Source organism: Alosa sapidissima, chromosome 17 (genome assembly GCF_018492685.1).
Source record: "Alosa sapidissima isolate fAloSap1 chromosome 17, fAloSap1.pri, whole genome shotgun sequence".
Classification (NCBI taxonomy): Eukaryota; Metazoa; Chordata; class Actinopteri; order Clupeiformes; family Clupeidae; genus Alosa; species Alosa sapidissima.
In genome coordinates, this window is record NC_055973.1 from 5579980 (window position 1) to 5603841 (window position 23862).

A 23862-nucleotide genomic window follows, 5' to 3' on the forward strand; every position below is an offset into this window, starting at 1 on the left:
ATACAGATAATTATCTCATTTGTAATCGCGATGCAGTTTTTTCCATGATCTGTGAAGCTTCCAATCTCGGTTCAGTGGCGGCAGTATCGCCTCTGTAGCTAGCAAAACCAGCTATGCTTGCTATTTTACCTCCGACTTTACTGAGTTGATGACTTGTGTTTTGAAAGCTCATTTGGTTTGGGATTTGCAATATGTTGTTTTAACACGTAGTTGTGTGGCATGCGTTGTGGTTGGTCGAGGAAAACTGTTTAGTACTCTCTGTTCGGTACTTGTTCTTCGAATGTGAGTGGCATGGAACATTGAAGTTCAGCTCCTATTTGGTCTGTTAGTGTTAGCTTAGCTTTGCGAGCGACCATTTGACTGAGCTCGGTGGAGGCATTTTAACTGAGATCAATGGTGATTCGGCAGCGTGAAAATGTAGCGAGTGAAGTTTACAATGTATGCGCGATTCGAATACACAACATGGGTAATACAGGTCACAATAACGATTCTAACAGTGTTCGTGTGTTTTCGTCATTGTTGCCTCTTTACTGAAAGCGAGCAACTTTTGTTTAGACAAGTCACAGTGCATTGCTCCCTTTTATCGGCGAGATAAGTGAGTCAGCTTTTTGCGCACTTCTCTGACTGTATCTAACAAGGTTTCACATAACGGAAAGGGTTATCTGTGCTCTTTTTTTAATTAAAGAATATACCAATTATCGAACACACAACTCATTAACCCAGTCCTCGTGGTAGTTTCAACCTGCAAGTTAGCCTGCTCAAGCAGTTCAGGCAGTCCTGTTGCTTTGCTTTTTTTTTTTACTTGAAATTCGTTTGACAGGAAGAGGTAGTGCTTGATGGACGGATTTACTAACCAGTCTCACGACTAGAAGTGCTGTGACGTCCTCGTGTTGTTAGTCTCGCATTATTATGGATTTAGTCAACGTGTTTATGAACATGTTGCAATTGTGTGGCAGGACAGTGGTTAACGCCATTTAATAGCATGAATTGGTTTATTGGTACTGAAAGTAGCAGTCGCCCTAGCTGAATAATCTTCAATGTATCATTGGCATAATCGCTATACATAAGTGGGTCTTTAGAAAAATATTTTTTGTCTTGTTTGATTTGTACCCAACCCCCCCCACCCCAACATTTAATTCTCCTGTTGGTGTAGGACAGGTTTTATTTTTGCTTAACTGTAGGCCTATGCATGATGCTATTTTGTGTGTGTGGCCAGTTCGTGTTGATCAGCCATTTATTTTGTGTTCATTTGATAGATAAGTCATTGTAAATAGCTTTATTGATAATTTAGGCCAAGAAAAACTACTGATGCTAGGACCAAAAATTCAAACCTGGTCTCAGCAATTTGCAACTCTCCCAAACTGTCACTGTGGCCATTTATTTGAGTGAAATGAACTTTTTGCGACTTGAACTACTTGTGTGTAATTGGCTCACATTGGGTGCCTAGAGTGCAGACAATATATGCCTGGTTCTCTGCTTCCATTTGGATCAACAGAGCAACATGTTTGCACACTGGAATTCAGCTTGTTAGACCAGTAGCCGTGTTTTGCACGAGTTCTTTGTCTTGCCATTCTCTTACATCAGGCTGACATTCCACAGGGTTTGATGTGTGTCATACAGTCAGACTGACTCAAGGCTCTTGGATAGAGCTATATTGTTTGTGTGTTTAGAGGTTGTACAAAGGAATTGTGTCACTGTTTAGGCTGCATATTGTACATCAAAAGATACTTTTTTTTAACTTAAGAAGAAATTAAGGGAGTATGTGATGCACCGATATATCAGCCTAACATCTGTATCGGCCTTATTGACTTGTATCGTCAAATAATGACATTTACCTGTGTCAGTGGGTGATGTTTATCTGTTATGTCGCATCCATTCTTCACTAATTGTTGTGTTATGCACAGACCGGCACATTCAGAGGTAGTATAAAAGGCTATAGAACGACCTATAATGAATATTCTTCCCCATTATTTCCTACCTCTAAAGGGGATATTTCACAACAAAAACAAAGAAATTTTACAAATGAATAAATATCGGCAGCGTTTATCAGCCAAATTGTTATTTTAGCAATGGTATCAGTATTGGCCTAGAATTTCACAATCAATGCATCCCTACAAAAATATGTGTTCCCACCATGCACTTTTATTTCCTATCTATGCACACTTGGCATGTGTTTGCCCTGGATGCAGAATACAGAGAACTGGCTCAGAGACTATGAAAAAGATAACAGAGCAGCGATCAATAGCAAACATAGATCAATAGAATGTGTTGAAAGTGGAACATCTGTTTAACATACCATGGAAGGAGAATGCATGAAATCTGTCCCCTTTCATAAACTTCACCTCTTGTTCAACCAATTTGTTCAAACGGTATAAGCCTGTGTGTGTTCTTTTAAAGAGCAATTAACCAGACTGCCTTTGTCGTTGCAAATAAGGTCCGGCCCTTTTGAAGTGAAAAAGGTTAGCAGTAATTTAGTGTGTTATCTATGACGTCGCTCCCATTGGTTAATGCACTGACTAGCGTTTCTATTTTGAGAGGCCCAGCAGTGAATGGCCTTGATTTTCAACAAAAATGTTCTTGGTTTACAGGGCCTAAGGCTCTTATTTGTCTGCGTATTGTGACGGGGCTGAATTAAGTTGCATTACCACAGAGCTTGCTGCGTGGTTTTTGTACCGTGGAACCCAGTGTTGAACTTTGGGTTCCCTGAGGATTTGGGCCGAGATTGGCTAGATCAAGGCATGACTGAACCTTTTTACTCTAGTCTTATTATGCAAATAAAGGGGGGGCTTTTGCTGTGTGCATTGCTGAGTAGAGCAGTACTGAGGCTTGTTTCATGGGGTGAACTGTGCATTTCTGTAGAGCGCTTGGGCTAATTGTATAATGTTACAGTAGGCCATTTGGGTACTGTGGAGAAGAGCTGTGATTAATTTGATATCCTCTCCGTCTTGTTGGGTTTCCCGTCATTTCCCCACCGTTGTCTTTTCTGTCCCTGTTTGCTTATTTGTGTGTGTAACATAACATTTGCAGTAACCTTATTAAAAATTCCTGAAGTATGGAAATTCCAATCTTATGGGATTCCTGAGAAAGGCTCTTGGCTTAAATTTCTTGAAGTTTGTAGATAGGCATCTGTGTGCATCACATTGCCATGTGCATCAGACAGCCTGTTTACATTTACATTTATTCATGTAGCAGACACTTTTATCCGAAGCGACTTAGAAAAATGAGGAATAACATTCAAGCTACATTGCAGAGGAGACCTTTGGTAACAGTGTATACTACATCAATAAATAGTTCTACCAGAGGATGAGGGTGCAGAAGTTTAAGTACTTGTCAAAGTGTAGTCGAAGGAGTCAGTGGTAGAAGAAGAAGGAGGTAGAGGAAGGAAGAAATGTTGGGTTGCTAGACAGCCTTTAGTTGCTTTCAAATGTAATTTTTCATGCTTTGTGTTCATAGAATGAAGAGAGCTTGGTGTGATTTGCTGTCACATTGAGATGTCATTTAGTGTGTGTGTGTGTGTGTGTGTGTGTGTGTGTGTGAGAGCGCGAGACCCCAGTATGCACACGGTACCGGTCATCGTGGACCAGCGGCTGGTCTGCAAGGCTTAGCACTGTCCGCGCGTGGCTGTCTAAATATGGCAAATCCTCCAGTGGTGTTCCGCGTCACATGATCAAGTCTTTGCCAAAGAGGAGCGGCGAGGGGACAGTTCATGTGCGTGGCGCAAGGCGATGCTTGACTGAGTAGCGTTAGACTAGGACTGCAACTAACAATCCTAATCATAACCTAATCATTTCCTCTGTCAGTTATTTTCTCCAATCGATTAGTTGATTGGAAAACGATGAAAACCCAAGATGGCCTCAAAAGCCTTGTTTTGTCCACGTGCAAAAGATATTCAGTTTACTATTATGGATGTGCACTAGTAAGCCTAAATATTAAAATATAAGAAGCTGGAACCCCTTAAAAATAACTGAAAGTGATTAAAAGAGATATCTGGGTTTTCACATAGATCTCCGTTACCTTGAGGTCACCGAATACACTGTCTGTATGAAAAAACCCTCCAAAAACAATCTGTTTTACCTAGCTCATGTTGTTAAAGGCAGCAGCTAATGTAGCCAGGCAGCTACAGCGCTACGCTCTGGGGGCATGTCCGTGAGCTACCATGTACATGCCCCCAGAGTTTTCAGGGGGATTTCTCCTTTAAGTGATTACCGAAATAGTTGGCGATTAAAAATAGGCTAGGCGATAAATCGATTAATTGTTGCAGCCTCAGCCCTTAACTGTCCTGCTTGTCTTTGCTCTGCACTGTCCTGCGCTGTCCTGCGCTGTCCTGTGCTGCTGTGTGTGGTGAAGCCAGGTTATGACTTCATCTGGGAGCCCGGTGTTGACCTTTGCCTCCTCCACTGATTGAGAGATTTCATCACCACCCCCTGACATTTTAAATGTTTGAACTTTGCTCTCTTTACTTTGCAACCTGTAAAATAAACTTTTTTTCTGTCAGTGTGCTCAATATGAAATATTTTCAGTTAGGCCCATATGCCCCCCCCCCCCCATTTTCCAAGTAACGATTGGAAAAAGCCTATAAGAATAGTCACTGTGGGAGCAATATGGTTTAGGCACCCAGTTGTGCAAACTATTGCCTTCATTAGCAGAGGAACGTGGCCATTATTTCCGGCAGGGACCAAATTCAGGTAGCCGGCCTTCCTGCCTGCCTGAAATCTGTTTCGCATCTGCCGTGGAACATAATCTTAATAGCGCCCCATAGCATGATCCATTTCCCATGCAGTCCAATAAATGTGGGTCCTCTTAAACAACTGCTTCCTCCGTTTCCATGGAATACTGCCACCGAGCTGCGGCACTCCTCTCCGCCAGGGCCAGCTCCTTGTGTTGGGAGCACTCTAACCAAATTGAGGAGAGTAATTAGTGGAAGGCTGGGAAATGATGAGCCTCTTGTCCACATTGATTAGCTCAGTTCTCCCCTGAATGTGAACATGCACAGGGAGCTTAATGTGAGGGGTCTCTCTCTCTCTCTCTCTCTCTCTCTCTCTCTCTCTCTCTCTCTCTCTCTCTCTCTCCCTTTTTTATTTTTTTTCTCCTCTTTGCTCCCTTCTTCCTTGTTGAGAGCTCAGATTACACATGGACCAAAGGGCACTGGGGGAAAAAAAGGCTCTGCTTAAATGACATTGCCACTCAAATGCAAACCATCTCAAATGAGTATGTTAGTTGTACCCCACCACACACAAACCTCTGAAGCACTACTGTTCACTCTTTAAGGTCTTTGTCCAGGCCTGTCAGAACTGTTGATTGTGTTGATGTGTTGTTGATGGTAACTTTTGAAAGACAGCCCCCCCAAAAGGCAACTGTACACTGGCAACCCTCCATATTTTGGTGAGCACAAACACCAAACACATCTTTTAATAAACACCCGTAAATGTTTTGACGGCATCATCTGTTTGACTTTATTGAGTCTAAAAAGGATGTCTGCATAAAAACAAGCCAACCTGTTTGTTGGGAGCGATGATGTTTGGGAGTTAATAAAACACTTGTACAGTGTAATAAGCTGTGCTAGCAAACTACCCCTCTTCCTCCCCATCAATGGTCATAATGGCCTCCAATTATGATAAATGGGGGAAAAAAGCAAAGCGTACCCAAGGTTGTGGGTGCGTTGTCATGGCAACAGGAAAGCTTTGACAGGCTTCAGGCGTTAGTGACTGATGAGCTCAACTATAATGGTGGGTTTCATTCCTCTGCTTCCACACACACACACACACACTCGCACACACGGTTGTCCTTGCACAACCACTGACCTGCGATCAGAACACTTATCTGTCAGTACTGGAGGAGAGCCTCCTGTCGCCACCTCTGGCTAATGTATGTGTGTGTGAGGTGGTGGTGTTAAGTGCTCTGTGTGTGTGTGCGAGTGTTGTATTTCCTGTCCTAGAAGTAAGTTTACATAGACCATAAGACAGTACCCCTTCGCTCCCCAACTTCTGCATGAGCAGGACCAAATAGTGATAATGTAGCCTAGTTTTTTAAAGCTAAAATTCTTAAAATTCTTAAATGTAAATCTCTCTCTCTCCCTCTCTCCCTCTCTGTGTGGTCCTCTTTGGCCAGTGGAGGCTATTGACGGGTCTTGGTGCTCTGAGGTCCTTCAGTGCTTTCTGGCCCTTCCTCTGCTGCAGTTAAGTGCATATTGATTGGCCTGGGCCTGATGATATTACGGTGTAGCCATTGCTATTTGCCGAGAAGGTGCCCTTACCTAGCTTGACGTTGCAGGACTGAGAGCCGTGGAGGTTATAGCGTGTTTTACTCAAAGGCATGGTCACCGTGATCTTCTCTGTGACGTCAGCACTGCTCGTAGAGCTGTATAAACGTCAACTGTCCACGTCGTAAAGCAGATGAAAAGGGCGATGGATGAAAATTGTTTAAAGGTGTGTAGTCCTTAATTCTCATCCCATACATTTTTTTTTTTTTGTCAAAATCAAAGCGAATTCCATATCTCAAAAAAACATGACGGCTCAGTCAGTCCCAGCCAGTCACACGGTACATCAGGACCATGGAAATGAAGGGTTTGTAATTTGATTGGCTGAATCACTCCCACCTCCCAATCCTCTTCCTCTTGTGCTCAAAGTCCAGCAGCGGCTCAGCCCGTGAGACCTGTTCACAGTCTGTTGGTGACTTTCATGCTACATTCCAAGGCAGTAGGACTCCATGGGCAGGAAAGGAAAGCTGGGCGACTGGCATTCCTTACGCCGCTGTTTGGTAGCCCTCGAGGGGGGCCAGGAGCCTTGCGTGTGCTTGGCAGTGGTCCGAGCTTGTAATCCTTGGCATAGAGCACTGGCACGAGATCAGGAAGCCACTTGGTGGGGATGTTGGCTGATTCAGAGGTGGGCGCCTTTTTTTTGGGGGTAGTGGGGGGGGGGGGGGGGTGGTTTTGGACGAATGCCAAGCCGACAGGAGGAAACAATCATGACCCAGGTTAGCCAGAGGTGGCCGGCGGTTGAACTGGTGTTTGAACTGCCATGGGAAGGAGCTGCTGTTTCTTTCACCTTATAAAAGCTGTAGAAAATGTATGGACCTGGTTCTAGCCCTTCCTGTCTGTTCCAAAGTAAGAAGGATGGAGAGAGAAAGGGAAAACGGTTAGCCTGGCTAACGTCAGACCTCATCTCATTGAGATGGGGTCTGGGAACTAGACATTCATTTTCTCTTATTTGAAACGAGGTTTACGAATCCCCAGAGCCGTTGATTGGGCGCTACGAATGTCTATCAAATGCGTCTGTACGTAGCTCTTAATGGCTTCGGTTTGTCGTCATCGTCTTGCTGCCCTCCCTCCGTTCTGTGATTGGTTCCTTCGTTGAGGTGAAAACGAAGTCCATAGAATCCAGGCTGCCTAGCAGCGTGAATAAAATCGTGCGCGTAAGGTAGCATGGGAAAACCCAGGCTAGAAAACAGTGGGGAAAAAGGGAAAAAAGAAAGGGAGGGTCCACCCTGTGGATAGAGGGCGAACTCTATTTCCCTGTGTGAAGTTCCCACGGGGCCCCAGGTCCACACTCCTCTTGCTCAGCTGTAGTATCCTGTGTTTTCACAGGGTTCCTATCATACCCTTCAGACTGGCATGACTCTAAACTGCAGTCGTGCCAATCTACTTTTAGTGGTCTGCTTTTTAGTTTCGCTAAACTGCCGTCTTAGTTTTGCTCGTATCTGTGATCAACCCTGTGTCTTATACATCTGTGTTTTCTCTAACTGCTTTCAGCTGCGACAGATGTCTTTAGAGAAGCGGTGTGATTCGCTTTGACAGCCACAAAGCAAGATGACATTTCAGCCGTGGCAGCCACATCCTTTCTTTTGACCAGTGTGTCGAGTGGTGGTGCTCTGCGAAGTAAACTCTTGTGTGATTTCTGGTGATTGAAAGTGTCTTCACATGTCCTGAATTGAGTGGCAATCGGAGGCTGGTCCCCGGCATCGCCCTGGAAACAGGTTGCTAGCGGACCTCCAGATGGCATTAGCAGAGCGTGGTGGTGGTGGTGGTGGTGGTGGCGGCATCCACTGCTCCACAGAGCCACAGATCCATCATCCATTGGTTGACGCGCTGAACTGGGCCACGGATCTAATTGCTCTTTCATGCTGTGTGTGTGTGTGTGTGTGTGTGTGTGTGTGTGTGTGTGTTGGGGGAGGGGAGGGTGTAGGTGCTAGATGGTGGCCTGGCTGCTGGTGATGCAATAGACCTTCCTGTTGATTATCTCCCTTCTTCTTTTTGTCTTTCTCTTTTGATTTGTTTGTGTTTCTCTCTTTTTATTGTCTTTTTCTCAGCACTCCCATCTCCTTTTTCTTATCTTCCTCCTTTTTTCTCTCAAACACTCTCTCTCCTGTCTTTCTTTTCGTCCCATAACCTTTGTTCCACTCCAGTCTTCTAGCTTTCTGGGTATGGTTTGAGTGGCAGCGGGCAACACGTGTGACAACGTGTGGCTGTTGCCCATCTCTGTTACATGGCTGTTTCCCTGCTGCCTACGCCCCCCCCACCCCCTTCTTCCCAGGGCTCACTGCATGGTCTACTGGTTGTTATTCTCCCTCAGCGACTTATTTATCCGCCAGCTGATTCATTGCTCTCCGACGCAAGGGAAGTGGGGAAAATATGGTTGGTTTTTATTAGAAATCCAATGGACTGTGCCCTTGTTAGTAAACTCCTCAATTTATTCAATTGCGTCCTCAAATTAGTGCATCAGAGGACATAAAGGCCCCCGTAATTCTGCCTTCATGCAGGCACTGCGCACAGAGAGAGTGAGGGAGAGGAAGAGAGAAAGTGAGGCAGAGAGAGAGAGAGAGAGAGAGAGAGAGAGAGAGCGATGAGGGAGGGAAAGAGGGGGCATGCAAGCGAGTGAGTGAGCAAGCAAGGGAGCTCTTGCTGACTACAGACCTGTATGCTAAAGACTGCTGTTGCTAAGCAGCGTTATTGCTAATTAGCCTGCTCATCTGTCCTCAGCATGCATCGAATCAGCTGCCTCTTTTGGTGCCTGCGCTTAGAAAACACACACACACACACACTCTCTCTCTCACGCACACACACACGCATATATATATTTTGGTGCTAGCTGTGAAACATGCTGGCTAGAAGCTGTGGATATGAGGGGAGCACAAAAGCAGCCCTCAGTCCGTTGATGGGATGAGCGGGAATATCCATTTGGGGTTTGAGAAGATGGCACGGTTGCCATGACACTGTTGGACAGAAGGTCCATCTTCCTACCACTGTTCAGGTCGAGCCATTATCTCCATACCAACGTTTTGAGCCAGCCTCCTTAAAGTTTGCGCCATCCAGCAACTCACCCTGTACCTATCTCTGTGGTGACGGCAGCAGATGTACCATCGCTTTTACCTTTTACTGGGCCTGGTTACAACACTGGTTTGACTCCTTTTGAGCTCCATTTTTCTCCCATTCTAACCACCTGCATCCTTCCTGGGTGGCTGGTCTGCTTGCTCGGATGTGCGAAGGTCTGCTTTTGTGGCATCAGCTTTCTCCGAGGCTCCACAACTCGACCAAATCGTCTGCTGCCAGTCAGTTTTGCCTAGATGTGACACACGCAGGCTGACATGGGTGCGATTGTGTGGACGTGCTGTTGGCAAATGAGAGAACAAGCTCAAACCTTGCCACCACTTCCATGTGTTCGTTAGGTACAAGAGTATGTTGTATGTAATAGAACATCCAGTACAACACACACATTTTGCTCTCCTGGCTCTTGTAGGCTTTTTTGTCTGTCCTCTAATCCTGGTTGCTTGGTGACCAGTGGTAAACAACTGCTGGCAGTTGTGGTAAAGATTACAGGATCAAACATTAATAATAACATAATTTTCTTTCTATGAGCAGAATTTATGACCTTTAGTGTAATTTGCTGATGGTCAGTGATGCTTGTGGGGCATTAGTGTCTCTATATACACAATATACCTTAACTTCAATACCTAACTGTGGTTAAAAGCACATACCTGTGGAAGGTGTAAGAGGTTTCCCCACCCTGCCACGCATGCTGGACCTGGGTGCAGGGGAAAGTGTAAACAGGGTCAGAGAGAACCAGAATGGGGGTTGAGGGTAGAGCTAGAATGGGAGAGTGAACAATAGCACAACAACAACACAACAGGGAGAGACCAAACTGGCGTCTGTGACTCTCTGCTTTTTCTGTTGTGAATCCGTTCTATTTTTAAAAGCGGAGTGAGACAGGTCGACGTGCGCCACGGAGGAGGGCCAAGAGCCTGCAAGATGCAAAGTCACCTCGAGCTATTTGTTATCAGACTCTCTTTCTCTCCCTCTCTCTCTCTCTCTGCATCTCCCTCTCACTCACACACACACACACACACTTTCTCTTTCTCTGTCATAAGGGAACGAGGAAGCGGATAGTGCTGATTTGGTCTTTTCCGCTGTGCTTTGCTTGCTTTTGTTCCTGTGCTGTTTACACTTTGCAGCGCTGCGTCAGGTTCGCCATACCCATCTGTCTCTCAGTCCTGAATTATTTTTTGTCAGGCGAGTGACGGAAGTTGGTGAACATTTTTAACGTTTTTCCTCCCTCCTCCTGAGTTATTCCAAGTGGAAAACGGTGTGTGTTGTTGCTGATGGCCAGTGCCAGCAATGTACATTGTTTACACAGCCTGAACATTTTCATTCCGTGTGTGTGTGTGTGTGTGTACTGCCATAGAAGTAATTTTTACAGTAAATGGCCCAGAGTTTGAATCATGACATAATGGTTTATTTTGGAAGGGAGAAAAAGGACTAACTGAATGAATGAATTAAATGACAGGGAGCTTAGGCTACCTGTGTCCTGAGGTGCTGCTCGTAGGGGGACTTGCTTTTCCCTGGAATGTTTTGCTTCCATATGCCACGTCCAATTCCATGTCCTGTTGGAGACGACGCAGCTCTCCTAATCAGGTAATGCAGGGATTTGCAGGCAGACGTGGAACAGCCTCCTGAACCACACACACACACACACACACACACACACGTGCACTCGTAAATACAAACACACAGAAGAGAAGCGGAAGTAGGGTAGAGGATGTGAAGTGACGGACCAGCACTGTGTGTGTGTTTGTGTGTGTGTGTTTGTGTGCACATGTGAGCCCTTCTACACAGAAGCGCGGCTAAGGTTTGTTGAAAAGCTAAGTCTAGGAAAGGGCAAAAGATTCCCAAATAGGAAGAGGAGGAGGGGAACACAGAGGAAAAAAGAGCATAGAGGAGAGGAAAGAAGATGAGTGTTCCTTCCTTCCATCCTTTAGGGAGCACACTGCTGTATTAATAAAGCAGGGTCCACGCTGCACCACAGACTTAAGTGTAAAATAAGCACTCATTTTGTGTGTGTGTGTGTGTGTGTGTGTGTGTGTGTGTGTGTGTGTGTGTGTAAACTGGTGGTGGTGGAGGAGGTGGTGCACAAAGGCTCCTCAGTCTGGCTGCATTGTGGGGAGTTGCGCCAGCGGTGGTGCCAGAAAGCCAGTGTGAGGTTCCCATCTGCTGCATGGGAAAAATGAATTGCATGTGGAAATGCAGTTGACCGCACTCTCGACACCCAGCGGAAACCCAGCGCTGATACGCGTGTTTTTATTTCTCTCTCTCTCTCTCTCTCTCTCCCCCCCTTCCATCGTGTCAGTTTCTGGCTCCCCTCTTTCTCTTGCCCTTTTTCTTCTCTCTTGTTTTTGTTCTCTTGCTGCATCTCTCTTATCTGTTTCCCTTTTCTTGCTCTGTACTGCCTTTACTGTTTTGCCCCCACACTGTCTTTCTTGGTGTCTCTCTTTTACTCTCACTTTCTTTTGTTTGATTTCTCCCTCTCGTGTGTGTAGTCCGTCCTCTGTCGCCCTCCTGGTCATATGTACGAGACACTCTAAATCCCGCCCCCCCCCCCCCCCCCCCACACACACACACACACACACACACACACACACACACACACCTGTAGCCCAGGCCAAAAACACAAGAGAACAAAAGCAACCTATAGATCACTTGCAGAATCCGTCACGCTGTGAGGCAGTCCATGCTTGGTGTTGCGGTGTTGCTCTGTTCTCTTTTTTTCATCAAGAAGTGAAAGGATGAACACAACCAGTTTGTCCAACCGGCCCTAATGCTGCATGCTCCTTAGTCTAGTCAATTGTAGTTTTCACCTCACGCAACAGAGGAAGGCCCGAGGGAAGGTTTATTAGTCTTTTGGTATCGGCCTAAGCTCCTGGGTAAGCAAAAAAAAGTGCAATTCAGCTTGCGTAACAAAAAGGTCACGCAAGTAAGCACCCATAGAGAGAAAGGGAGAGAGAGGGCACCCATAGAGAGAAAGAGAGAGAGTCCGTTCCGTCACGTCACAGGATATCTCATGCAACATGTTGAATGGGCACATGCTGGTGTAAGCAAGCCGGGCCCTCATGTCTTGCTAATGAAGTGTGCTTAAGTTTCGGCCCTGTCAGAAGTTTGATCTCGCCGAGCCAGCGGCACTTAGTTAAGTCATCATGGCACGGTATTTACAATGTGTGCTCGTGCTGGCTCCATATCCCCCTGCTGTCACTAGACGTTTAGCTGTGGCTCCCTTTATTTGCTCGACTGTATACAAAGTGACGGGACTTGGCTGCGGTGTTTTATTGAAGGCGGTATAGCACTGTTGCCAAGTACTACATAGTGGCGGCAGTAACCTAGAATCGCTCTTGCCAGAATTTGTGTTCCGCGCACAGTCGGGTAGCTACCCAGTACTCCAAGCTTTTTGGGGACCAGCATAGCGGACTGTTTTTCGTAGCATTCCTTCCCCGAACTCACCAAACCGATCCCTACGGAGGCCCTATTTCCCCCTCCTCATACCCAATATGGTAGCTTTGCTCGAACAAGCAGCATGTGTTAGCGATGCTGTGGTATTCGATACTTGAGCTCAGAATTGCGTGCTGTGAGTTGGCCACACCATTTAGGTGTACCGTTGGCCACACTGTTCAAAAGCTGGTATGGAACTATCGATGGTGGTGGTGGTAGTTTATGGTTGGGGTGGGGAGGGTAATTTAATGTACACAAAAGTACATAGCCATTAAGGATTGAGACTGAAGGTTATATTGGTATTTAGCCTTTTGTGACCAGCCCATTATGGTCAATTTCTGCCCGTGTGAAAAATCTGTGCATCCAATCTAATCTTTAGCCCTTGAGTGTAGCGATTAGCCTTCTATTCTTCCCTGCTATTAGCTCTCTGTGACAATCTCATCTCGGACAGGGGAGGGAGGGGGAGGGGTGAACACTAGCAGCACCTGCTCTCCTATACAGGGAGGCAAAGACACACACACACACACACACACACACACACACACAGGAAGAGGGAGGGAGGGAGAGAGAGTCGGATTACTGTGACTCTCGGCAATGTGGCTTTAGACAATCTAGCTCACGTCCAATCAGAGTGGGCCAGAGTGAATTTGACGGACTACATGAAAGCTGTCAGGAGTCGAGCAGTGCAGTGGATCCCTGAGGGGAGTCCCTGTTGTGCTCCAGCTGTGTGCAGTGCTCTTGTCTCACAGGCAGCGTTTTAGCCCTGTCATATCACACTGGTGGGGGGGTTGTTGCCCATCTGGTTGCTTGATTCGTCGTATTGCGCTTTCACATCCTTATCTTGTGTTCTTTTGGCCTGTTATTTGTTTCCAATTCTTGGGTTTTTTTTGGTTTTGTGTTTTTTTGACGTGAACTTGCAAGGAGTCGTCAACACCTGGCACTCACTTGGTCAGGGAAAGTTTGCACTTTGCACAGCAAGTCTCAACAGCCAAAAATCCCATGATTTCTGATATTTACAAATCCGTTTCAAACCACATACGGAATGTTATGTACAGTTCACATGTACAGGAAACATGCTAGTATTGTGGCAAAGGGAGCCGGCAAGGCTCTCCAACAAAATGCGATCAATTAGATTTATATATAGAGACGTCCCATCAAAGAGTTTGATTACTTTCCCCAATCTCCAGAGCTATACTGACACCAGTGCATAAACCCACAGCAAAGTGTATGCCACTTGTGTAGGTTAGGTAAGTTCTATGAGATTCAACGCAGATCCACCAATGTTGCTGCTATGATGTTTTTTTTTCAGTCAAGGGTACAAGATTGAAATAAGTGTATTTTTATGGCACATGAAGGCATATTGTCAGAAATGGAAGTGTACTTCATGTGCCACACTGATACACTTTAAGAGAAAGTGTGATCAATAAATATGAGTTCAAAGTTGATGTTGTGTTTTTGAAAATCGATTCAGGATTGCAAAAAGGTATTATAATCTTTTTGTTCTCTTGCACCTCTATTGGACTCTGGGTGATCTAGCCTTAGACTATTAGGCACCTCAACCACATGTAGGTTCCTTCTAGCCATCTTGCTTTTCTAAGGACGCCTGCTTTTGACAACATTTTGCTCCGTTAATCAGGATCTGAGGCTGGTGAAGGTCTGAGGCTATGGCCATTTAGTCGGCTTAGGCTGAGAAATGCAGCGTTGGACTTGTGACCCGTGGGTGTCTGCTGCATGCCATGTGCAGATGGTGGGATAATGGCCACAGGTGCGGTGAAAGTTTACCCTTCCACCCTGCAGTGTTTTTATATTGACTTACTTGCAGCATCACTAAACAATTTAGTAGCAATCTCCAAACAATGTTATTTTGATCCTTTAAAAAAAAACTCCTTTTAAATATCTGACTTGATTGCCAATAATGAAAATAGGCTACCAATAGAGGGACAATTGGAATGGGCAGTTCTCTATCAAGGCCCAATGCCCTATTTTGCAATGTTAATGAAAATGAGGTATCATTTGTGCCTTCCTGTCATTTGGAGCCACTCCAGAATTTAATTTGTTCTCCTTTGGCCCATGCTTCACCTGTCCTGCAAATGTCATGGAAATCGGGCTGGTAGTTTTTCTGTAGTCCTGTTGACCAACAAAAAAGCAAACTGCATCAAAAACATAACCTTCTTGGCAGAGTTTACTAGGTTTCTGAAATTTATATGAATTACCATGTGTTTATTCATAGGTGTGATTTGAAGTCTTTATTGTAAAGGCTTCATGAGGAAAGTGATTTCCATGACCTGGGGCCTGTGCCTCAGTGCAAGGTACAGCATGTTCTCTCTGCTCTTCTGAGCCTTCAAATTGACTGTGCTCAAGATTTCCCCATTCTAGTGATTGCTGTTCGATATACTGTATATCATCTATGATAATATCTTAATTGTAATTTTTACAACGTGCAAGCTGACATTATCCTTTAGCTTTTCTTAAACTATGGCTGGTCCGCGTCAAGGAAGTCAAATTATGCTAGGTGCTTCTACATCATGGAACTGTCAACCGACAAGTAAGGAAAACAAGTTTAGCAATCAGGACATGTCAAGAACTTAGCAAACCCAGGAGCTTTACATAGGAGTGTAGTGACCATAAGCTGTGAAGGCATATGGATGCAGGCACGCATGTACATGGACAGCTACAGACATGAAGAGCGCATAGTTACTTTCACCATCTAGAGTCTGCTTTGAGTCTGCATTCATAACATGAAAGATGTCCCAAAATGGGCATCAACGATGACCAAGTGACTCTCCTACTCCTGTTAGAAAATCAAAACCCAAATCATATCCTAAGTGGGTTACACCAGTTAATCTATAGCTTCCATTTAACTGTAGGCTAGTTACAGGCTGACTGGTGTAACCCACTTCCAGTAAATGATGCTAAGCTAGGCCAGCACTTGCATGCTCAGAGAAGAGAAGGGTATGTATCCTCTTCTCTAACTCTGGGGCAGATGGCAAATAAGCTTCCTTTAAAGGATGCAAAATATCATCCAATTATCAATATTGGTAAAATACCAGAAATTAGGCAAACATTTTATTGACCGGCATATAGCATGTTACTCCAAGCCATGTTGCATTCAGTGATTATTTGAATCAAAATAAACATCTGATTTTATGATTTATGCTTTAGCTAAAAGCTTTATTTTGACACAGTTGTCTGCTGACACCTGGCTTTTGATTGTTGTTTATTCCAGCTTCTTAATAGTGCGGGCCAGACAGGGTCAACAGTTGTTCACCAAGTAATGGGGGTTAAATACAGGTCTAGCCTTGATCTCAACCTAGTTTGTCGACCCACATTCTGTGACCTAGGTTGATCTTTTCTCAACAGCCCTTGGCCTGTGATTTAGAGGGGGTTTGGATGGAGTATTCATGTCAGCTTGTTATGACTCCCTTTTTACCCCCAACAATTGGGATTCTTTGTGGTAGTCATTAGTGCTTTTGTTCTCTGAAGCTTCTCTAGGTAGAAATGTAAGCCCTGTTGTGTTAGGCAGGCACATTTGACACTCAGATTGTTTTGTTAGTGAACCACTTGGGGAAAAGGCCCTTCTCCAGCTCCAGCCTTCTCCACCTTGAGCCGGCGGTTTTCGCTGTGAATGGGTCACGTGTTCTTGGGAATGTTGCCAATTGTTCTGTCGAATGAGTGTGAGATAGCTAAGATTTTTCTCTTGGAGTCATTTTTGCTTGAATGAGCTTCACGTGGGAAAATAGTTGGACAGATTGGCTGGTTGGGCAGGTGACCAAGGTCAGAGAGCCTCCACACTCGACCGGCAAATCAGTGGAGATCAGTGAAGGCGATGGTGGTGGGCATGTGACCAGTCAGAAAAGGGGGGGAAAAAATGTCTAGGAATTCCCTTAGAAGACAATTGAGAAGACTTGGGACAGGCTTGAGAAGAAACTGCAGAATATTATCTTGTAGATGTAGATTCATGACACAACCCGCTCATCATGGAACAGCTGTCACCTAACAGGTTCCCAAACTTTTCAAGGCATACATATGAACACAAACATTTTCAGTTACATTTTATCAATCAATTACTAAATATTTTACCAGATTGGCCCTTCTTGTAATGCTTCATGATTGTTTTTTCAATGAACTAAAACATTACAGGGCATGAACTTCTGCTGGTCATTGGGCCTAGAATACCTCTGTTTTGAAAATACTTGAAATATTAAAATATTTGAAAATAATATTCAAGCAACTGGCTCTGGTTTCTAAGCTACCATGAAAAGCTTTTGACCTCTGATGTGCTCCTATACTTGAACCCTATTTTGAAATAACGGTTTCACAAGTGTAGTTTTGGAGGCCGAGGAGTTGGTTTTTTTGAGTTGGTTTCTCTCCGTCAGACTCACGTGACTGAGACTGAGATTTATGGAATCGTCTGAACGATCACATAGTGAAAGATGGGGACAGGAGTTTCTCCATGCGTCACACTATATTGATAGTCTCTTGAAACCAGAATTCTAGAATTCGGCCCTACTGGGCCCTGTAGTTTTATTTAAAGGCTTTTTTGTCAGTGCCCTTATTTAGTGTGAGATCGAAACTGTGGCACGGTCATCAAAACTCCCCTGTCTGAACTCACTTAACCCACACACTTGATTCTGTCTTTGGTTGTACCATGATTGCCTGAGTGAATACATGCCTGGAAACGTTGTGAGCTCTGCACTTTTTTCACACAGCATGATGTAATTTCACTGAAGTCCTTGCATAGCCTAGCTTTAGAATCGCTGCTTTTAACTGGTTTTCAACAGTTAGATTCTGTTTAAGGGGCTTTGTAATTTGCAGCAGCTGCTCAAGAATAGACACTCTGCAAGGGAATTCGATATCTAATGATGCCTTCAGCTTTCCTTAATGATTGCACGAATGGTTCCGCATTTTTTCCAGGCCTAATTTCGGGATCACGAAGATGATTTAAAACCTTTTTTCCCCTGTCTAATTGCTTGCCGAACGTAATTAAAAAGGCGTACTTCATGTTTCTATCTAATAAGCTGGAGATGGTTCCCCAGGGAACAAGAGTACCCTGCAGACGTGTAGAACACTATTAAATTCTTTACCAACCTTTTAGATGATTGTCATTCCTACACCCCCACCCCCCAACACACACACATGCGTGCGCGCACACACACACACACACTTTTTAATGGCAGACTTGCTCCCATTCTCTGCTTCATAATGACCCAGCGAAGAGTTTCCTCTCTCTCTTTCTCTCCATCTCTCTATCTCTCTATCTCTCTCTCTCTCTCCCAGTCCACTCTCCCTCAGTCCTTTTTCTCCCTTTCTCTCTCACACGTATGCATTGCATCATCACACTTAAAACTGTCACACTGCTTGTTGCCCCACACTTCATTTGGTGTGTGTGGGGGGGGGGGGGGGCTGGGCTGGGCTGGGCTGGTAGTGGATCTTTCACCACAAGATGAGACTCAGCTGTGTGTCGCTGCCTCCCCAATCTCCCCCACTCACCACACCACACCACACCACACCAGCAGCAGATGTTTGGCAGGCCAGGGTGATGAAACTCTCACTGGCTGCTGGCTGCTCTTGTGTGCCATTGCGCGGTGGCTTCATGAACGTGACGCCTTGGAGGAGCGCGGTCAGGAGGAGGGTCCCCGGGTGGTGGTTTTAAAATAGGGTGAGTGGAGATGTCATTGGCACGTGATTTGAACATGTCATGGTGCATTTTCGAAAGGGAAGGAAGTTAAGCTGCATGTCTTTTACACTCACTCACTCACTCACTCTCAAGGCTGGGTGGGGCCCCCCCACCGGTGCTGTCCCCAACAATTCACCTCGCCTCTGCCTGTGTGGGATACCCTTGAGACACACTCTCTAGCCAACCCTTCTCTAGGGTGTCCTCACTTGTTACCTCTTATGAGTTGGCAGTAGTTTTATAATAGACTGTATTCACTAGAGTGCTTTCTTCTAATGAGTTTTGAACTTTGTGTATGAGAGAGTGAATGAGAGAGAGAGGGAGAACATAGATGTGAGTGAGTGTGAATGAGGGAGAGAGAGAGAGAAAGTGTGTGTGTGTGTGTGTGTTCCTCTCTTATCAGACTTTCCTGGGTAGAGACGACCACTTAAGGAAATAATCCATCGAGGTCATTCCTCTGTGCATTCCCGTTCCGTCTGCCAGCTCTCTCTCGCTGCCCTCGTTGATGTCGTCAGTCGTCCCCCTCCCCCTCCCACCTCTCTTCTTCCGTGACGCCAGCAACCATTTAAACTTAGCGTTCTTCACAGCATCAGTGTTAAGTAGCGCCTGACACCTTGACTGACGACTGGTTACTCTCTCTTGCACTCCCACATCAGCCACACATCAGAAGCTGCTTAGAAAGAGGTCACAGGTCTGACCAAAGATTGCCTTGTGTGGTCAGAGATGTGACCTGAAAAGCATATCCATCTCTTTATTATTGCTTCATTGATTGTTTGGAACTTCTGTTGTTATTTAGTTTGTCAATAGGCTATTTCTGAAGTCTGAAGGGTTGAGAATTGTTCACTCACTTGCTAATATTTGTAGTTGCTGTGGCTAATAATGAATGAAAGCCTGCAGTTCGCTAAATGCTGAAGTGTGAAAGATGGGATTTTCTCATTCTTGCTTTTGCGGTAAGTGACTAGCTGTCACTGACTGGAGTAGTGACTACACGTTATCTCCCCCGCTGTCCCCTGGCAGGCCTGGGAGCGCTCAACCTCTTTCTGTTTGGCCCCCAACCCTGCTGCTGTTGTGGTACACCAAGGGAACGCTGATGAAACACAGCCCTGTCAAGTGTGTGTGTGTGTGTGTGTGTGTGTGTGTCAGAATCAGAGAGAGAGAGAGAGACTAAAACTGAACAGGTCAGCCTAAATTGCACCCCTCAGTTGACCTCCCATCTCCATCTCTCTCTTGCTTTCGATCAGTCCCCTTCTTTATTTTCTTTGCACCCCCCACCCCCCTCGTTGGCCTGCATTGACCTCAGCTCTGAGCGTGTGTTGGTTATCTGCCTGAAACCGATGCCAAACAAGCAGTGGCAGTTGGCTGACGTCAGAGAATGTATGGAGTTCTCAGAGGTGTTTGTTGATCTTAGCCTGCTTTCACCTCAGAGAGAGAGAGAGAATGGTGGTGGCGTTAGAAAGAGAAACCGTGCCATTGGTAAGAAGGACCCACACCTACATTCTATTCTATTATTTGGAATTCTATAATGTCTCACTGGAATGCAGTGCAGTTTCCTTTCAGCCCTTGGCGGTAATCTGAGGTGTGACATCGTGCGCACACAGCTGTTCAGCAAAAAAATATTCCACTTCCTAGATTACTGGAATCTGACTTAACTCATTTAACGGCATACAGAGAAGCTGTCACCCGAGGTCAGTAATGGTTATTATGATGGCCTAATGGCAGGTCTGAGTGAATGTCCGCTCAGGAGCTTAACGTCACTGACCTGTCCCAAGTGTGAAGCTGGATGAAGCTGACGAGTTGTGCATTGGTCCAGCCACACCTCCACCAGCTCCCCATTCAGTCCTCTCACTGGGTGAAAGTTCCCTATAGAGCACCCACCATTCCAGCTCCGGTCAACAGGCCATGTGACTGGAGCTGGAATGCTGCGATTTTGTATAGATGTTTGTCTCTGTGTGTGTGTGTGTGTGTGTGTGTGTGTGTGTGTGTGTGTGTGTGTGTGTGTCAAAGAGGGAGGATGGTAGGAGTTGCCTGGTCATATGTTTTGATGTGTTGATCATTGCTGATATGGTTCTATAGGTTTTGTTTACCCATCACCTGATTGGTTGTTCAGCAAGTCCATGACATTCCTAAAGAACCTTTTTAGGCCACCGATTTGTGAGCCTTGATTTATGGTCTTTGCATTTGGAGTTAATTTGTATAGCTTGCTTGATAGTGTAGTATTCTTGATGGTGTGTACTATGTTTGATAATACAGTATACTAGTTTGTATGATGTGCTTGATGGTGATACTGATATAATTTGTTTGTTGGGTGTGTGTTTGTTGGGTATACTTGTAGTTTAGTAGCCTGGAAAATCCAGACCCTGATAATCTAGAAAGATTAAGGGTCTGGCAAAAAACAATGTAATGGTCCAACTCGAGGGGCGGCGGCAACAAGCACGCATTTTAAAATCTCACTGCACGCAATTGGAAAACACTAGACCATGTTTACTCTGAATGATTTCGGACTTCGAAGCAAATGGATAACACTACGACCAATGTGTATTGTCCTCCAACGTTACAGCGCTGTCTTCATCAGTTTAGCTGGTTCCCCGGAATGTTGGGGTAAAGGTAACGTGCATCATTGCTCTTTGCCAGACAATTCTATTGTGCTCTCGCGAGAACTCTGGATTTCCAGGGTAGTATTTTAGTGTGCTAATCTCAGTCCTGTGTTTGTGTGTCTGTGTGTGTGTCCTCACAGAGTTGAATCTGGAGGTGTGTTTGTGAGGTTTACCTGTACTGTGTTCTGCTAATCTCCCCTACCTCCCTCTGTGTTTGTGTCCTTCCAGAGATGTGGGTGATGCCAAGGAGTTTCCAGTTGTTTCCCTCGCGCAGAGATGCCCTGAGGTTGTATTTGGACTGATGCCGAGGTGAGTGGACGCCTACATGCAGCTAAACACTCTGGGAGACCCACACAACCATTAAGATGCCATGTAAATAGTTTTTTTTTCCATGGATCCATGGCTAATGCAGTGTTGATGTGATGTGGCCCCCTGACATGGTCCTCTTGGTGATGTAACATGGCCCACAGTATTGTCCTCTACATCGGTCACGGTCAGCGTTTTTTTTTTTTAATGTTATGTTCTCAGAAAGCATGTGTTTTCCTCCACTCTCACTCTATTAGGCCGTTTTCACACTGCCTGCACTGTGTGTGCTGAGCGTCTCGATTTCCATTGATTTCCATTAAAGGCGCGAGCTGCACACGGGCAGCATGACTAACCTGTAAATGTGGCGGGGAAATTATAATCGACAGGTAACATGGTAGCACGCACATACACACGCGCGCACACACACACACATGCGCACACACACACACACGCACACACACACACACACATACACATGCGCACACACATACACATGCGCACACACACACACACACACACACACACACACACACACATACACGTGCGCGCACACACACATACACTTGCGCACACATACACCTGCACACACACACACACACACACATGCACACACACACACACACAGCAGACAGTGTGAAGCAGCCTACATCCTCCCTCTCAGGACGGATATTAGAACTCCCGTTCAAAACAGTGTGTGCACATTTTTAAGTATGAAGAAATACTGACTGAGGAGGAGTTGTTGTTATTGTTGTTGTTGTCTTGCTTTGTTTGTTTGGCCATTGAATTTCAGTCCAGCTTCTTCATTATCGCTGACTAGGCATTTAAGGGGCAGGGTGCACTGAGATTGGTCAGAGTTACACTGTTCCTCAATGTCCATGCATGGGTAGAGTAGTGTGACACCCTTGACGGGTTATTGTAGGTCGGGGAAGAATGGGAGAAGTTCTACCAACCATTCTAGATTCAGAACTAGGATGAATGGTTCTTCTTAGTGTATAATCTGAAGAGAACATTGTAGGAAAACATTACTAATCCAGCATTTCTCAGATCCAGTTCAAGCAAAGCCTTACAGTGAGTTCTGTTGGTTAGAAGCTTCAGCTGGCAGACTGCCCATGAAAAAAACAAAAGCTCTAATATTATGGTGTTAAAACCCACTCGTGGGTTAATTGGTTGATTTTTGCAAATGATTCCAAATTGTAGTGGTGGTGGAAATGGAAAACCAGTTCAGAAACGCAGTTCAGGCTGACCCCTGAGAGTCTAAAGTGTCACTAATGTGCTGCATGTGGGTGGCTATTGCATCATTTCCTGTTGGCATTTGACTATGCTGTGATAAGAGGAACCGTTTTTTCCCCTTTTCTGAGACTTTTATTCACGTTTTATGTTTTCCTTTTAAACCAGCGTTATCAGAGTGTGTTTATTTTGACACTGTTATGGAACACTGACTAGCTAAAGTAACCATTCAGTGGTGACCTTTTAACATGCTTTGAATGGCAACAAAGTTAAGGCTATGGGTGAGAACAAAGGCTGTGGGTTCAGGACTTTTGTGTGTGTGTGTGTGTGTGTGTGTGTGTGTGTGTGTGTGTGTGTGTGTGTGTGTGTGTGTGTGTGTGTGTGTGTGAGAAGGACGCCTCTCTTCTCCCCAGCGTGGACCTCTGCGGCGGCGGTGGCGGCACTCTGTTAGAAGCCCAGAGGAACGCTTCCCTCTCTCAGGCGTGGGTGCGCGCCGGGGCTGCTGCCGCTGCCGCCGGCCGATTGGTGGATCGCCTGCTGGGGGGGTGGAACCGAGGCGGAGTCTCTGAGCCAATAGGGGCCGGGCTGTGGGCTGTGGGGGAGGCAGGGGGTGGGGTTGGGATTTGCATTGGTGGTTTGTCAGCTGTCATTAGGAGCAGATGAGGGGGAGGATAAGCTGCTGCGAGTGAGCGCAGGGCCTCCTCAAACAGCTCCTCCTTATGAGGCTCTGTGTTCTTAATGCAGGGGACACACACACACACACACACACAGCCTTATGGACTGGGCTTTTGTGAGGGTGTGTGTGTGTGTGTTTGTTTATCTCTCTCTCTCTCTTCCCCTCTCACCTCTGCCCTCTATCTTCCTGTGCCTCTCTCTTCTCGCTGCCTCTCTTCTCGCTGCCTCTCTACATATTACCCTTTTCTCCCATTTCTTAATGTTTTTTTGTAAATATTCTTACCCTGTTTGTCACATTTTTTTGTCTCCACTTGTCTCATTATATCTCTCTCTCTCTCTCTCTCTCTCTCTCTCTCTCTCTCTCTCTCTCTCTCTCTCTCTCTCTCTCTCTCATTTCTCATTTCTCTCTCTCTCGCTCTCTCATTTCTCATTTCTCTCACTCTCTGTCTCTCTCCCATCTCAGACAGGACAGTACAGTCCATCACACACTGACCCATGTTTCTCACTGTGCCATTAGTGAGGAGTGCATGGTGTGACTCTTTGTGCGTGTCTGTGTGAGTGTGTGGGAGAGAGAGAGGTTGGCACTCTGTAACTCATCTTATGGTTACTGGGTTGTCTGTGACAAGAGGAGTAGATGA

General features: G+C 45.6%; 1 protein-coding gene across 4 annotated transcripts in view; it reads left to right on the top strand.

Annotated features, from left to right (window-relative positions):
- LOC121688080 (nuclear receptor coactivator 2-like) overlaps positions 1–23862 on the top strand; it is a 48493-nt gene that overhangs the window by 2094 nt on the left and 22537 nt on the right. For all 4 annotated transcript variants that reach the window (XM_042067438.1, XM_042067437.1, XM_042067436.1 and 1 more), the window contains exon 2: positions 21245–21325. The gene's annotated coding sequence lies outside the window, so the exon portion shown is untranslated. The remainder of the gene's footprint in view (positions 1–21244; positions 21326–23862) is intronic.